The 17,854-nt window shown below is 37.6% G+C and overlaps 1 protein-coding gene across 2 annotated transcripts in view; it reads left to right on the top strand.

Moving 5' to 3' along the window:
• The window catches only part of LOC141550519 (ATP-sensitive inward rectifier potassium channel 12), a 132,003-nt gene that overhangs the window by 99,128 nt on the left and 15,021 nt on the right, over window positions 1–17,854 (top strand). Inside the window, exon 2 of one of the 2 annotated variants that reach the window (XM_074281269.1) lies at window positions 281–381. The exons of the other annotated variant lie outside the window; for it this stretch is intronic. The gene's annotated coding sequence lies outside the window, so the exon portion shown is untranslated. The remainder of the gene's footprint in view (window positions 1–280; window positions 382–17,854) is intronic. 2 annotated transcript variants of the gene reach the window in all.

Here is a 17,854-nt window from a genome sequence, read left to right as displayed (position 1 = left end):
CTATCAAATCTTCGACATTGCTAAGAGCTGGCCCTGCAGCTGCTTCACTCCTAGAGATAAAAACCACTGGCCCGCAACCAATCTGCCACAGAGGAACACATAACAGATCCCCTCATGACTGAAAATGTCTGGCCACAGTCTGAGGACACACATAGGACTCTCAGCTGTGAATCAGCTGAGAGTTCTCCAGTTTCCAGATGCCCAAAAAGAGAGAGTGAAAAAGCACTGAGAAATCCCTTCCCTGACAAGGAAATATTTGTTCCCACTTCTCCCTGCCCAGGTTCCTTCCTGCCTTTTAACACGTCTGAAACCAAGAGCAGTGCCCTGAGGGACATCCCAAGAACATCTCAGGTAAACCAGCATCCAACTTCTAGAGATTAGGTAGGTGACTAATTCAAATTAATTAGTTCAGAATTATTGGAAAACTCCCTTTGATGGGAAGGACAGATAAAGGGAGACACAAACCACTCTGACAGGTTGCCAGAGAAAGGGAGTCAGAAGCAAAGAAAGGCCAACACCTTGACTCTAGGGTGGGAATTGTTTGGAAAAGATTGAATGGAGGAAAGAATGTGAAGAAGAAACCTCAGGAATTCCCAAAGCTGAGGTCAGCCTAAGGATGTGTTCTACTATTCAAGGAGACCATCTGACCCCTGGAACAAGTACCTTTCACAGGAATAGGAAGTGATTCCATTGTTGTTCAGTCATTTTTCCAGTCGTGTCCAAACTTCATGACCCTATTTGGGGTTTTCTTGGCAAAAATAATTGGAGTGGTTTGTCATTTCCTTCTCTGCCTCATTTTACAGATAAAGAAATTGAGGCAAACAGAGTCACACAACTAACAAGTGTCTGAGGCTAGATTTGAACTCACAAAGATGAATCATTTTGACTCTATGCTCTAGCACTCCACCTAGCACCCTTTAGGAATAGTCCAGTAATTTTCTTGATTTTGGAAAACTGTGTGATGGGAAAAACCTCTGTATAAATGCGGATTGACAACTGCTATAGTTATAGCCTTTGACAGTTGTCTGGAAGTCACATCAATTTGCCAAGAATCCCTATATTTTAGGGAACACATTTGAACCCAAGTATTCTGGCTCCAAGTCCATCTCTCTTAACCACTACACCACACTGCCTTTCCTATCACTTGGTTTATTTGATGTTAGATTTATGATTTATCAAAATATAGATCCTAAAACTGGAAGGGTCTTTGAAATATACAATACAACTTTCTGCTTGCCTTTTAATTTAAAAAAATTCATCTTATATTTTTACATGCCTTTCATTTATAGCTATAGCTTTCTTTCCATTCTTTTTTAATGAATAATTTTTAAAAGGGGTGGGGGAGCAATTCAGCAAAACTAACCAACATATCAACTGAGCCTGTAAATACATTCCACACCCAAAGTCCATCACATCTATAAACTGGACTGCCTCTCAAGCAGAGCAGGTAAATTGCTGTAGAATCATAGAATCCTCAGGAGTGTTGTGAAACTCAGAATAGATAATGGATGTAAAGCATTTTGCAAACTTTAAAGTGCTATGTAAATGCTAATTGCTACACTATTACCACTAGTATTACTACTATTACAAACATTACTATATTAATACATAATACAATAATAATATATTGTTTAATAATTATTATGCAATTGTGATAAATATAATTAAATGACATATATTAATAGTTATTATTAACCTGCAATTACTAGGTTTCTAGTCTGGTGATGACTTTATTTTCTGAGCTTTCTGTTATACTCCTGCCGAGCTAAGCAATGTTTAGAGAGTAACAGAGAGCTGAGCTGATAAATATTTAACAACCAAACTCTCCAGAAAAAGTAAAATGTTTGTGCATGCACACAAACTTTTAAGTTTAATGTGGATAATTAACATTTGCTCAAGTCTAGACAATCAACAAAACAGTAAATCAATCCCTTATTTGATCAGAAGCTGTCAGTTTCTGAAGTGTAAACGATACTCACATTGAAAATTTAACAATCCACAAACCTGTTACAACTGGCTCCAGCTCCTGCTACCACCTGAGTTCTCCAGTCAGAAGGAATTTTGAAAGATAGAACATACCACAAGAGACCTAATGGATCATCCAGACTAGTATACTTTTTTATGTTATGATCCCTTTGGTAGTGAAACTATGGGATCCTTCTCAGAAAATAGTTTTAAATACAATGACCTATATGGGATTATAAAGAAAACCAATTATATTTGAATAAAAATTTGAAAATATTTTAGGGGACAGCCAGGTAGTACAGTAGATGGAGCACTGGCCCTAAAAGCAGGAGGATCTAAGTTCTACTCTGGCCTCAAAGCCTCAGATACTTGATGCTTATTAGCTGTGTGACTTTGGGCAAGTCAATTAACCTAAATTATATTACAACTCCCAGCTCCCCAAAAAGAAATGAAAAAAGAATTTTTTAAAAATTTGACAACTATATATTAATTTATTATTATTAAAAAGTTACCTAGTCCAAACTCACATTCAAAACTAAAATTTACTCCATGTCTAATGAATGGTCAATTAGTCTCTCCTTGAACATTTCAGGTGATGGAAAGATTAGCACACCTTAAAGTAGTCTATTTCAATGCTGAAATGGCTCTAGTAGTTCTACAGGTCTTCCCCAAACTAGATCAGAATACATATCAAAAAGAAAATATTTTAAAAACAAGTTTGCAAACTCTAGGTTAAGACCCCATGCAAGTAAACTTCCTCACTTTACAGAGGGAGAATCTTTGGCCTGAAAAGAAGTCACTTGTACATGTCACAGGGAAGTGTGAACAATACAGTTAAGGCTCATACTAGATGTCTTGACTTCCAGCCTTGGATTCTACAATGCCATCTGTCTCCCTCAGGGACACATCAAGGTAGCACATACCTAGAGGTTATCTCCCAAACTCCCAAGTCTTTCTCTTTTCTTTACTGACAATCTCAAGTATAAAAAGTCTGATTCTTTAGACCACTGGCTAGTATCCACTGTCCCCTTTTGTAAAACGAAGAAGAGCTCCTCACCCATATAAGCACATGAATGTGTGGTCAAGAAAATGGTGATGGGGGCAGCTAGGTGGTGCAGTGGATAGAGCACCAGCCCTGAATTCAGGAGGACCCGAGTTCAAATATGGTCTCAAACACTTAACACTTCCTAGCTGTGTGACCCTCGGCAAGTCACTTAACCCCAGCCTCAAAAAAAGGAAAGAAAGAAAGAAAGAAAGAAAGAAAGAAAGAAAGAAAGAAAGAAAGAAAGAAAGAAAGAAAGAAAGAAAGAAAGAAAGAAAGAAAGAAAGAAAGAAAGAAAGAAAGAAAGAAAGAAAGAAAGAAAGAAAGAAAGAAAGAAAGAAAGAAAGAAAGAAAGAAAGAAAGAAAGAAAGAAAGAAAATGGTGATAGTGCAGTGTGTGAGAATCATGGTTCATATTTTGTTTGAAAGAATTCAAATCAAAGGAGGCCAGAACCTCTAAGGACCTATTCTTGGCAGGTCCATTACTTCCCTCCCTTCACTGCCCTTCTGCAAGCAGCAGCTGAAGACTTGACCCCTGCTCCAAGGAATGAGCATTATTAAATATTGGCAACATATAGATATGGGCAGAAAAACTCTCAGCTTCAGGGAAGTCAGATTGGTGATTTCCCTGCTCTGAATTACTAACATCATGTGACAAATGATGCATGCAGAGGGTAGGCAGAAGAAAATTAAATCACAGTAGAGATGGACATAAGTGTAAAGTAGTAAGAAGAGCACTGGTTCTAGGTCCTTGGACCTGGGTTCAAATCTTCCCACTGATACTTCCTCTATGTTGTTACACTCAGTTTCCTCATCTGTAAAAGTATACCATTAGAATAAATGACATCTGAGTTCCCTTTCTAGATCGATGTTCTTTTTTTTATTAGTATTTTATTTTTCCAAATACATGTAAAGGAAGTTTTTAAAATTCATCCCTGAAAAACCTCAAATTCCAATTTTTTCTCCCTCTCTCCCCCTCTCCCCCCACCCCAAAACAGCAAGCAATCTGATATAGGTTAAACGTGTGCAATTCTTCTGAACATATTTCCATATTGGTCATTTTGCACAAGAAAAGTCAAATTAAAAGGGAAAAAAACACAAAAGAGCTGACAATATGATGCTTTGATCCATATTCAGTCTCCATAGTTTTTTCTGTGATTGCAGATGGCACTTTCCATGACAAATCTATTGGAATAGCCTTGGATTACCTCATTATTGAAAAGAGCCAAATCCCATAGTATATATATATGTCCTAAAGGCTGAGGTTGACCTTGGAGTCTTAGTTCTCTCATTTGTAAAATAGAAACAAGGACTGCACCTTTGATTTTCTCAATACAGGGAACTCCCAAGTTGAATAAATGCCTTGCACTAATTTAGGGTGATACCTTTTCCCTCAAAGTAGGTACTGCACTGAGGTTAAGTAACTTGGCCAGAGTCACAGAGCCAATAGGTATCAGAGACTGGATTTGAAACCAGGTCTTTTACTTCTTGAGTTGTTTTAAATAAAACATTTCATGAATCTTGGAAAGGTCATAGAAATGGGAGCATTTGTTAAGAACAAAACGCCTGCTGAGAGATGCTCATTCTGATAGATATAGGAGTTGCAAACCCAGTGCACCAAAGGGTATTCATTGCTCCTGAGATGTTTCTGCTTTTCTCCAGGACTCAGAATGTTTGATTGTTTTGTATAAAATTCCCTTCCATCTATCTACATTCTGTCCTGGTCCCCCTCATCCAGGAAACCTCCAGATATTTCATTTCACACTGATATACTGCCTTTATTTTCTACTTGTGTGACTCATTAGGCATTCTTGGTTTAATATCTAATTTTTGGCCTTCGACAACAAGAATTTATTTGTTACTTTGTGTTACTTTGTGCCAGGCACTGTGCCTAGCATGGGGAGAGATGGAGAAGTTTACACAGAAAAGCAAAAACAGTCCTTAAAATCTCAAAGAGCTTGCATCCTAATGAAACACAGCATGTAAGCAATTACATACAAGATATGTATAGAGTAAATGGGGTAACCTAAGAAGGAAATCAGTGTGGGGGGAAGGGCACAAAATACAAAGGACTCCTGTCATAGGTGGGATTTGAGCTTTTTTAATATATAATATATATATATTTTAATATATAAGAATAGCCTTTTTTTCCAAAATACATGTAAAGATAGTTTTTAACATTCACCCTTGAAAAACCTTGTGTTCCAAATTTTTCTCCCTCCTTTCTTTCCCCCTTCCCCTAGACAGCAAGTAATCCAGTATTAGTTAAATGTGAGATTCTTCTAAACATATTTCCACATTTGTTATGCTGCATGAAAAAAAATCATATCAAAAGGGAAAAAGCACAAGAAAGAAAAAACCCAAACAAACCACCACAACAAAAAAGGTGAAAATACTATCCTTTGATCCACATTGAGTCTCCATAGCTCACTCTCTCTCTGAATGTGAATGGCTGTTTCCATCACAAATCTATTGGAATTGCTTTGAATCACCTTATTATTGGAAAGTGCAAAGTCCTTTATAGTTGATTATCACATAATCTTGTTGTTGCTGTGTACAATGTTCTCTTGGTTTTACTCATTTCACTTAGTATCTGTTCATGTGAGTCTTTCCAGGCTTCTCTGAAATCAGCTTAATTTCTTTTTTTTTTCCTGAGGCAATTGGGGTTAAGTGACTTGCCCAGGGTCACAAAGCCAGGAAGTGTTAAGTGCCTGAGACCAGATTTGAACTCAGTCCTCTTGGCTTCAAGACTGGTGCTCTATCCACTACACCATGTAGATGCCCCTAACCTAATTTCTTAAAACAAACCTGGAGGCAGAAATAAGGGAAAACATTTCAGGTATGAAGGACAACTGAAGCAAAGTCAGAGTGATAATGGGGACAGCCAGGTGGTGCAAGGATTGAGCACCAGCCCTGAAGTCAGGAGGACCCGAGTTCAAATCTGGTCTCAGACACTTAACACTTCCTAGCTGTGCGACCCTGGGCAAGTCACTTAACCCCAGCCTCAGGGGAAAAAAAATCACAGATAGAGGGGCCTGTTCAAAGAATAGCAAGGAGGCTGTGGGGATAGAGTGTATAGAATAAAATGTAAAAGCCTAGAAAATAGGAAGAGCCAGGCTCTGAAGGAGTTTAAATGCCTATTAAAGAATTTTATGTTTGATCCTGAATGTCCTAGGGAGCCACTTGAATTTATTGAGTAGAGGAAGGGACATGGTTGGATTTGTATTTTAGGAAAATTACTTTGGCAACTGAAAGAGTTGGATGGAGTGGGGAAGACTGAGAACAAGGAGACCAAACCTGAAAGATATTGAAAAAGTCAAAATGTGAAGGAATGAGAGCTTGCATCAAGTTATCTGCCTGTAAACTCCTCAAAGGCAGAGACCACCTCTTGACTGATGTCTTCCACATCAACTAACTCCAGGGCTATGTATAACATTTCAATGAATCCTTGTTGAAATAATGAAATATGAATTAATGTACAGTGAATTTTGGAATGAATCAAGGGGAGACATAATCATCATATATCGTTAGAGCCAAAAGATAATTTAGTCCAACTTCCTTAATTTTGTAATTGTTCAGTCATTTTTGAGTAATTTCTAACTCTTTGTGATCCTATTTGGGTTTTTCTTGGAACCAAATACCAGAGTAGTTTGCCATTTCCTTCTCCAGCTCATTTATAGATGAGGAAACTGAGGCAAAATGGATAAAGTGGCTTGTTCAGGGTCACACAACTAGTAAGTATCTGACATCAGATTTTAACTTTGGAAGATCAGTCTTCCTCACTCCAGGCCCAGCACTCTATCCTCTATACCATCTGGTTTCCCCTTCCCTTAGTTTAGAGAGGAAAAATTTAAAGGCAATCAATCAGCAAACATTAATCAAGTGTCTACTAAGTTCTGGGTGCTGTGCTAAGCAGCTTGGGGAAGGGACTGACTCAAGATAGTAACAGAAGTAGGATCAGAATCCAGTTTTCCTAACACCCTCTCCCCATTCCAGGGCAGGGTTCTTTCCATATACTTGAAATTAACTTTCTTTCTTTCAAACTTAAATAGAAAAAGAAAAAAATTGATACATGCACAGCAGAACATAAGAAAGGATTCAAAATATGAGACAATAAATTTCCATTTCAAGAAAACCTATATAATAAATATTATGCATTGTGTTCAGAGCTACACATCTTTTCATTACTTCCATGTAGGTTTTCCTGTTGTTCTTGGCTGTACACTTTTTACTTTCTTCTTTTTCCCCATTTCTAATCACTCCACTTCCTCCAAGAAGACTACAATTAAGCACAGATATATTTATATTGACACATTCATACACACACACACACACACACACACACACACACACACACACCTACACCCATGCATATACATACATACAAAGTTAACTTTCTGTGGCTTGACACCAATGGAGGTGCATTTTATACCAAACAGTAGAAGAAAAGGAAAGACTCGACACCTCAAACTTATTGTCAGACCTCAGTATCTTCCCATTAACATCACCATGTTATCCCTTCAATTCCAGGTCCTTGAGCCAAGGTCACAGTCATTCAATTGGTCCTGGAAACAGGCAGAACATAAGTCAAACAGCAGCACCAACATTATTGCTTTTATCTTTCATATCTATGGGGCATCTTTAACTTTCTAGTGCACTTTCATATCCATTAAACATTTGTCCTACCCTAACAGTCCTTTGAAAGAGATTGAGTAGGCAATGACAAAGCTCTCCATTTTAGAGATGAGGAAACTGAGTTTAGTGAAATCATTTATGAATTCAGGCATACCAAGTGATAAACTCTCAGAGAAGTTAAATGACTTGCCCAATGTCACTTAGAGAGCCAGACTCCTTTCAATAGCACAACTGGCCTTTAAACAGCTTCCAAATGCTTAAATACAGCTATTGTTATTTTAGTCTTTTTCATTCATGTCTGACTTTTTTTTTTTGGAGGGAGGATTTTCTTTGCAAAGGTATTGGAATGGTTTACCATTTCCTTCTCCAGTTAATCAAGATTATGATTCTGGAGGCAACTTGACTTGCCATCCCTGGGGAGTTCCTCCCTGATGCCTGGTACCATGGGGAGAAATTTGCCTAGACTGCTCTTGGGATAATGTTAGTATGACAAGAAAAAAAAAGCCCAGTACTATGATTATAAGCATCAATTTGCCTATGGTCACCTCTGTGACTTTGGACAAACATCTTTGGGTCCCATTTTCTACATCTGTCAACATTAATCCCTTCCTGATCTCCTTCGAGGGGCTATTATGAAAGGGCATATGAGTTAAGGTTATAAATTGTTTTGTTCACAAACTTTGGACCCCCGTACAGGTGTGATTAGCTAGATGTTTGGAGTGCTGATCTTGGAATCAGGAAAGCCTGAGTCTGAGTACTGGCTCAAACATTATGAGCAGTGTGACTGTGGGCAACTTATTTAACCTTAATTAGCCTGTTTCTCCATCTGTAAAATGATGATAATAAGAATGTACGCCTCATAGTGTTATTGTGAGGACCAAATGAAATAACATACACAAATTTTGCAATTCTAAAAATGCTTTGTAAATATGATGATGATGATGATGATGATGATAATGATACCACCAAAACTTGCCCTGGAATTTTCTGATAGGAGGGACATGGGGGCATCATTGCTGTGGCTTGGACCACTTTTTAAACATCTCAATTGCTTCAGGGCATGTTGTGGTTTTTCAGCTGACTTGGCTCTGACTGTTTCTTAAAATGCATGTCATGAGCTCTCGATTTTCCACAGGGGGTTGATTACCCACTTGGTGGAGTATCTGACAGCAGCAAGGTTTCTCCCTGCCAGCCAACTCCCTCTGGCTCTGGAAGAAAGAAAATTAACTAATCACTGCATTCCCTGCCCCCATCCCACTTTCCTGATGCCCTCTTTAACCATTATCCTGTGCTTTAAAGCTGCTTTGTGAAGGAAGAAATAAGGAGGACAGAGGAGAATTCTTTAAGACTTAGAAACATTAGAATGGTTACATTGGATTGACCAGCTCCAAGGTGGTCCTTGGACCTGACTCTGATGGAGCTATTCTTCTAGTGATAGAAAACTCTGTATATCCCTGAAGGCTACTTTTGAAGAGTTCAGAGTTTTAGCAAGTTTCCTTACATTGAGCTAAATTTGAAAGATAACATGATACAATGTAGAGACTACTGGATTCAAAATCCAAGGTTCTGAGTTCAGATCCTAGTCCTCATGATAGCTGTGTGATTAGGAGTAAAACATTTAGCTTTTTTGTGCCTTAGTTTTCTCATCTGTAAAATGAGAGCATTGGACAGGATGACCTTAAATTTCCCTTCCATTTCTGAATCTATGATCTACCTATTGCTCCTACTTTTTTCCTCCAAGGCAAAAGATCAGTCTCACTCCTCTTCCATACAACAATGTTAATAAATCTAGACTTAGAAAGGACCTCAGTCCAAGCCATTTATTTTACTATGAGTAAATTGACACCTAGGAAGTTTCAGTTACCTAAGAAGTAAACACTAACGATAAAATCCAAACCCAAGTCCTCTAATTCCAAAGCCAAAACTCTTTCAGTTGTACTTCTATGCCTCCCTTCTGCTAATATCATCAGCATGCTGTGTATCTATCCAAACCACTGGTAAGGATAATTAGTAATACTGGGGCAAGAATAGATTCGTGGAGCATTCCAGGTTGACCTCAATTCATCATTTTTTGAGTCAGACCATTCATTCAGTTCCAAATCTACCTAATATTATTACCATTCCTTAACTCACATCTCAGTATCTCGTCCAAAAGAATATCATGAGACTCTTTCAAACATGTTACTGAAATCTACTTCCCATTCTAGGTTAGGGCCATTCCCCCCAAAGTAGAGCTTCTCAACATGAGTCCTTAAGGATACTTACCTAGAATTAAGAGAAAACAGAAAAAACTCCCCATAGAAGATGAAGTTTTAGTTGAGATTTGAAGGAAAACTGGAGGCAGAGATAAGAAGAGAGCATTCCAGGCATGAAGGACAACCAATGGAAATGTCCTGAGTCAAGAGATGAAGCGTCTCGTTTGAGAAATTTCAGGAGTTCGTTGAAGAAGAAGTAGGGGAGAATAAGGTAGAAAAAACTAGAAAGAGGTGGGAGGAGCAATTATAAAGTTCTCTGAACTCCAGAAAAGGGGCAAGATAAGACTAGGTAGACAAGTAAATACAATCTTGGGTACGATGGGCCAAATATGGATACAACTCCTGGAGGGGCTAAAAAGAAGTCATCACTGTGACCTGTGATAGTCAAGAAAAGCTTTATGGAGGAAATGAAGATTGAGTTGAACCTTGAAGGATGGGTGAGGCTCAAATATGTGAAGATAAATATCAATGAAGGTGTAGATGTGGATAAGTACCAAGTGTGTTTTTTTAGGGAATAAATAGCCCAGCCTGGCTGAGCATGGGGAAGGAAGAGTAGGAGAGAAGCTAAAACCATCTTGGAGTAGTAAATCAGGATCAGGTCAGGAAGAATTTTGAAATTTAATTTAATTAATTTATTTTATTTAACTTTTATTTATTTATTTTCTTTTAATTTAAGCAAACTAAGGAATTAAGACTTTGCAATAATAAAAACTTGATACTTTTATAGTATTTAAAGGGTTTCAAAGGACAAACTCTATTTAGAAGGTTGTATAAGGTTTTATTCCCCCCTTTTACAAGCAAGGAAGTTGAAGCTCCAACAAATTAGAGTTCACACAATTAATAAGCATCAGCTAGAACTGGAACCCATTCTGCTGGTTTTAAACCCATTGCTCTTTCCATGATATCATTCCTGCTCTGCATTGATGGGGAGAATTATTAAAGGTGCCTGAGCAAACAAAGAACCCCACTCTAAAAACTGTGGAGCAGGAGATAGGGGAGCCATTTAGGGGCTACTCTAGCAAGGATGGGAAGGTCAGCTTCTGAAAAGGAAGATTAAAAGGTATCTGACTGTCATAAGAAGTAGCCCATAAAATATGCCAAACCAAATAAAATTTTTCCATCAAAAAAGTGCATGATTTTATTATATTTCATTTCCCTCTTTGTGAAAGAAACTTTATTAAAATAAATACCCACACCCATAGCTTCACATGATGTGATCAGATCATCTTAAAATATTCCTTTTCACAGGAACTCTTGCTTTTAACTTTTGGTATGGTCAAAATTTAATATTAGCAATACTATATAAAAGTTTCTTTGTCATTTTTGTGGCTATTAATGACTTTTTTGAATTAAGTTGATGGTTCTAATCTGTTCTAAAAGCTATAATAATTTCTAAGAAAGAAATTATATTAAAGATTTCTGCAGTAGAATTCTAGTCTGTGTTTTGTTTTGTTTTGCAACTCTTGGGTTGGGAATTCTCTATGCCATGGTCTCCTCCATTCTTATGGATAATTGAGAATTTTGTGTGAGTCACTTGGTGTATCATAATAAGTATAAACACAATCAAGTCTGCACTGTGTTTTTCTATGATAGATAGCAAATGATATCAGCAGTAGTTAGCTTGATGAGTAGTCCTGGTTCCTCAGACTTTAAAAGAAATCAAGGCAGGATTTATAAAAAATTTTCTCTTTTGTATTCACTTTGATTGCCAGATATGTCAATGGTAGAAACAGGTTAATGAGTGCAGGATTCCTGAATAAGAGACTAATCTATGAACTTGGGAGCATGGAATCATGGCACTTTAGTGATATACATATGATTTTGATGTAGACAAATAGAGACAGAGATTGCTAAATGATATATAAAGATCTCTGCAGGTGCACATTGACTTAGAAAACCACATGCTAACATTATCTGTGTTCTATTTGATTATATTTAGTTAAATATATCATTTTTATTTCTCATTGTGACTTGTTTAGTAACTTTAAACTTAAAATGTCATTTTAAATAAAGTTTGGACATGTTTGTAAAAAAAAATCCTGATTACATTTTAATCTAAAGTTTTGTGGATTAAATTGTGAACTGCTCCATAAGTTTGGCATCTTTGCTATTTTCCACAACAATCACCTCATCTTAAAGAAGAGGAAATCAAATCCCAGAAAAAGAAAAAGACATATTCAAGATCGTTTACTGAGTTAGTGACCCCTTCTTTGGCTCTGTCCATAAGGATGAAGACTTGGGGCCTCGAAGGACTCAAACACCTGCTCTACTGGTCAGAGTCAGCTCATTTAGCTTCTCAAAGTGAGGGTCAGGATATATAATCATAGACAAACCACACTTATCTGTGTAGGTTTTGATACAGAAGTATAACAGACTAAAATCTAAATTTCTTAATTTGATATTCAGGATTCTTCTTGACCTGATACTAATCTATTGCCTCAAGCTAATTTCAGCTTCTTTCCTAATTTTTCTTCCCCCTCTCTAGCAGCACTAGGATATTCATTCTCCAAAGGATATAATTGGTACTTTGCCACATCTACACCATTACTCATTCTCATCTTTACATATTCAAATCTCATCCATCCTTCAAGGCTCAACTCAATCCTCATCTCCTCCACAAAGTCCTTCTTGACTACCATTAAGCCTACATGGATGGTTCCCTCCTCTTATCTTCTTCTGTCTTTGTAGACAAACTTGGTCCATACTGTCTGTGTAGAATATTAGCTTTTTTAAGGGCAGGCACTACTTTAGCAGCTAAATAAAGTAGTGGATAGAGTGCCAAGCCTAGAGTCCTGAAGACTCATTTTCCTGAGTTCACATTTAACTTCACTTACTAGCTGTGTGATCCTATTAATTCTGTTTGCCTCATCTTTCTCATGTTTAAAATGAGCTGGAAAAGGAAATAACAAACTACTTTAGTATCTTTGTGAAGAAAACCTCAAATGAAATCATAAAGAGTTGGAAACAACGGAATAATAATAATTGCTTTATTTTGGTCTTTGTATTCCCACCACCTAGACCAGTAGGTCTAGGAACAGAGTAGGACTTTAATATGAGTTTGTGTATTGAGTGATACACCCAAGTCCCCTAACTCCTAGACAAGTGGATTTTCCTATGTATCACAGAGAGGGAATAATTTGCATTAGGTGATAGAAAGAAGAGGGCTTATGACTTAATAATTTTTAGAAAATTACTTTTAAGCCTGGTCAAGTAGTTGGAATCTAGACTCATTTGTTGCTGCTATATGATCCTGTACTAATCAACTAAATTCTCTATACCTTTCTTCTGTAATCCAAGAATAATAATGTCTACCCCATACACACTCCACCCCTAGAAAAAATACCACCACAAAGATATTCTCAGAGAATAAGCACTGGATATGTCATTCAAGATGGGCAAAATACTTACTGTGTGAATCTGAGCAAAGTAAATAATATCACTGAGCCTCCAATTTCCTATGTATAAAATGAGAAAATTGGTCTCAAGTAGACCCTGAGATCTCATCTATATCTATGATTCCCCTATATAAAGGATGGAAGGACATTCCTAAGGTATGTGAACCTGTTCCCCAGAGCAACCTTCCCAGAGATCTTCATTTTATGATCCCTGATCTGTGGTCCTTGTTCATCACCTGCCAAGCAGCCTTCCTAAAAATGGTGGTTTCTTTCTTCCCAATACTGTATCTAAAGGAAAGGGGTGTGGTGAAACTGGATATACTTTCGAGAAAAGCCAGAATTATGATTCATATAAACAAATCTTGCAAATAGAAAAATCTCTTCTCTCCACCCCATCACCCCTGAGTATTTCTGCCCATTAATTACTTTGGGTTGTTTTTTACAAGGTAAATTAAGCCAGCCTTCTTTATAATGTGTCTAGAATATCTTGCTCCACACCTATCATGGGCATGGGTGGGAAAAGCCAGCACTTTGCCAGTGGGAAACCTAGATATTTCAACTATCTATCACCCAATCTTTAAACTATCCATTCACATCAGTGCCAGTGCCTGAACAGAATAATCCTAGCTAGAATCTGGTTATTTCCTAGGAGGTAGCTTGAATATTTCAGAAAAAAAAATGGTTCAGGGAACCAACAGTCCCATCTTTGCCACTGTTTTACTGTGTGATATTGGTTAGCTTACTTCCCTCTCTGGCTTCTGTTTCCTCAACTGTATAATAGTGGTAGTGAAGAAGGGTCAAGAATAGGAAGAGATGAGCTTCAAGATGTTTCCCAACATTTTATGCATATAGCCAATTGTCCAGCTTTTGAAACTGTGGTTCACAACCCCATATGGGGTTTCATAATTGAATGTGGTGGGCACAGAACTATGATTTATTGTCAGTAAATGTTTGATTCATATACCTATTTTACATACCTGAGGTAATGTAAAAATTTCTTGGATAAAAACTTTTCTTGGAAAAAGATTAAGAAGCCCTGTCTTGTGTTATATGTTCAAAAGAATCTACACATCTGATTTTTTACCTACATGATCCACATATAATCTCTGTTGTCTGTCCAAAGATCTCTTCTTGTCTGACTTTCTGTATTTCAAGTTTATAAAACATGAATACTGCAGTGAAATGGTAAGAATCATAAGAGATCCAGGTTCAAATTCTGACCCAGAGCCTTGCTAGTTGTGTGATTGGGTTCAAGTCATTTAGCCACTCATGATCTCTATAAAATGGGGATAATGATACCTCATGGGATTTGTGAGAAAAATATGTGAATGTGTTATAGGTATATAAATTAGCATTCTGGATTCTCTGTTCATACATTTAACACAAGACCAAAGATTTGAAGCTGGCATGGATATCCAAGGACATCCTGTCCAACAACTTCATTTTACAGATAAAGAAACTCAGGTGAGAAACTTAAGGAGCCTGACTGAGCTTATACAGGAAGCACATGGAAGAACTAAGATTCAACCCTAATAATCACTATGCTAATCTCTCTTAAAGTGATGACATTCTCAGGTCTATATTCTAAATGCCCTTCTAGCTCCAACATTCTAGGTTGTATATTCTAAGGTCCCATATATCACTGCCTCATATCCTACAGCCTAAGTCCCCTTCAACTTGTGACATTCTAGGTTTTTATTATAAAGTCCCCTTTAGTCCTAACATTTTATTTTTTTAATTTCTCTTTCAGTTCTGACATTTTAAGTTCTATATGCTATGGTTACATTTAGTTTTAATATCCTATGGTCTTAAACCGCTTCTTTTTCTGACATTCCCAGTTCTATAGTCTAAGCTCCTTTCTAGCACTATCTGTGTTCCATGCCCTAAGGCTCCTGGATCTAGCTCCAACATTCTTGTATTTTATGCCCTAAGGCCTCTTCCAGCTCGAACATTCTTGTGTTCTAAACCCTAAGGTTTCTTCCAGTGTATCATTGTTCTGTGCCCTAGGGCCTTTTCCAGATGTATCTTTGTGTTCTGTGTTCTAAGGCCCCTTCAAACTGTATCTTTGTGTTTTATGCCTTAAAACCCCATCCAACTCCAACACTCTTGTGCTTTATGCCCTAAGGCCCCTTCCAGCTGTAGCCTTGTGTTCTATGTCCTAAGGTCTCTTCCAGCTCTATTATTCTGTGTTCTATGCCCTACAGCTCCTTCCAGCTGTATCTTTGTGTTCTGTCCTCTAAGGCCCCTTCCAGCTGTATTCTCATGTTCTCTACGTTGTCCGAAGACCCCTTACATCCCTGGTTCTCTTAAGTTTCATTTCTGAAGTACCATTTACAATAGCTCAGATTTGTTACCCAGCTCTTTGGGGAAGGAAATAATGATTGACAGGCAGTGAATCACTGCCTTTCATTCACATCGGGAGGACAAGAGATGCTGATAAGAAGGAGACCATTGGAATTAACTGAGGTCACTTCTAGCTCCCAGGACATCCTCCCCCATCAGGCTGATAACAAGGCCTTTACTGTAACCAGTGCTGTCTCAACTATCCAATGCAATCCTGCAAACAGACACACTTGTGCTCTCAGCCCAAGCAGCTGGAAATAGGATTGAGGAGGCAAAGTGAAATAAATCACCATCCTTTCATCTGAAGAAGAGGATACTGAAGGAGGAGGACCTAGCAACTGTTTCCATGTGTCCAAGGGGTTGGGAGGAATGTGACAACCACAGGGAATAGTCTCTGAGATTTAAAGAAGGAAGGGAACAATAAAAACATAGAATTTACATAATGTTTTACATATACAACTATCATAACATCATAGATTTAGAATTGGCGGGGACCCTAGTGGCCACTGAATCTAAACCAGTCATTTTATAGATGAGGAAACACACACACACACACACACACACACACACACACACACACACACACACAAAGTGATTTGCCCTTGTCACAGAAGCAAGTTTTTTTTTTTTTAATCTGACTGAAATATTTATTAAGATTTAACTGACGAATTCTGAACTGGAACACATATGTGAAGAAGTGTATGCATAAATCTTTACTCCTTCATTCATAAGTGAAATTAGATTATACAAACAGAACAGGAACTGTGGAACAATATAAATAGTCAGTCATGCAGCAAATCTTTTACCTTAAAATAAATCTTCTAAAAGTTCACTAGCAAGGAAATAAATGCAACATTGTGCCATTGGTGCACTAAAAAAAATCAATTATTAGTGATATTATTTTGCTTTAATTCTTTTTTTGTTGTTGTTGTTTTATAAAACCATAACAGACATATACGCATCTGAGGCAGGATTTGAACCTTTCTAGAGTAGCCAATCTGTTCCACTCCAGTGTCACCAAAGACATTTTGTACTAGCTCCACCTTTGTTTAAATAATCCCTCCCTCAAGTAATACTATCTTTTTCCATCCTTTTGAATCCTATCCATTCTTTAGGACCTAATTTAAGAGCATTTTGGTACTCTCTCTATTGGATGACATCTAGTTCAATCCCCACCTTCACACCCCAGCCTTCTCTTCAGCCCCCTGTCATTTTTCCATGTGAGAGAGCTGAAGGCCAGAGAGGCTCTCCAAGAGAGCCAGGATCTTTAAGGCTCAATCCTGCCCCACCTTGCTCACCTAATGGAATCCTAGAGTGGCAGAACTGGTCCACTCCTTGTTTACCAAAGGTACTTTGTGTTCTCTCTATCTCCTGCCCTTTGCTCAAACATTTTCAAGGAATGCCCTCCTTTTCCTCTTTTGAATCCTACCTATGGTTCAGGTTCCAATTCAAGGTATACCTTTTTTATGAAGCTTCCTCAGATCACTGCAGACTATAGGAGTCCCTCCCTCCTCTGAGCTCACAGCATGTATAGTCTGTACCTCTCACTTGGTAATTAATCCATACACTCTAATATGATAGCTTTTTTTTTTTCATGGGCAGCCAGGTCTGGCAAAAAAGTGTACTAGATTTGGAATGCAGAGATCTTAGACAAAAACCCACCTCTGCCACTCTATATAAAAAAGTGGCAAATCTTTACTTTTATGAGCATTTATGTCTACCTCTAAAGGATAAAATATAAGGCCTTATCCAAATCTCAATCCTGGAATGTGTCTTACCTTATACATAATATGATTTGCCACAACTACATATAAGCTCCTAGGGAACAGGAACATTGTCTTTTGGTTCTTTGCTTGGTTAGTTCATGACACCTAGTGTGGAGCACGGTTTAGAGCAGAAAGTCATTGTGTTATACTACAGAGAGTACTGGACTTAAGTCAGAAGACTTGGACATATATCCAACTTTTGCCACTAGTGGATGTTTGATCTTTTAAAAAAATTTTTTCATTAAAGCTTTTTATTTACAAAACATATGCATGGGTAATTTTTCAGCATTGACCCTTGCAAAGCCTTCTGTTCTAAATTTTCTCCACCTTCCCCCCATCCCCTCCCCTGGATGGCAGGTAGTCCATTGCATGTTAAATATGTTAAAACATATGTTAAATCCAAAATATGTATACATATTTATAGTTATCTCACTGCACAAGAAAAACTGGATCA

Source organism: Sminthopsis crassicaudata, chromosome 1, assembly GCF_048593235.1.
Source record: "Sminthopsis crassicaudata isolate SCR6 chromosome 1, ASM4859323v1, whole genome shotgun sequence".
Lineage (NCBI taxonomy): Eukaryota > Metazoa > Chordata > Mammalia > Dasyuromorphia > Dasyuridae > Sminthopsis > Sminthopsis crassicaudata.
The sequence above is the reverse complement of the archived record's forward strand: the minus strand, read 5'-3'. Positions and strand labels throughout refer to the sequence as shown.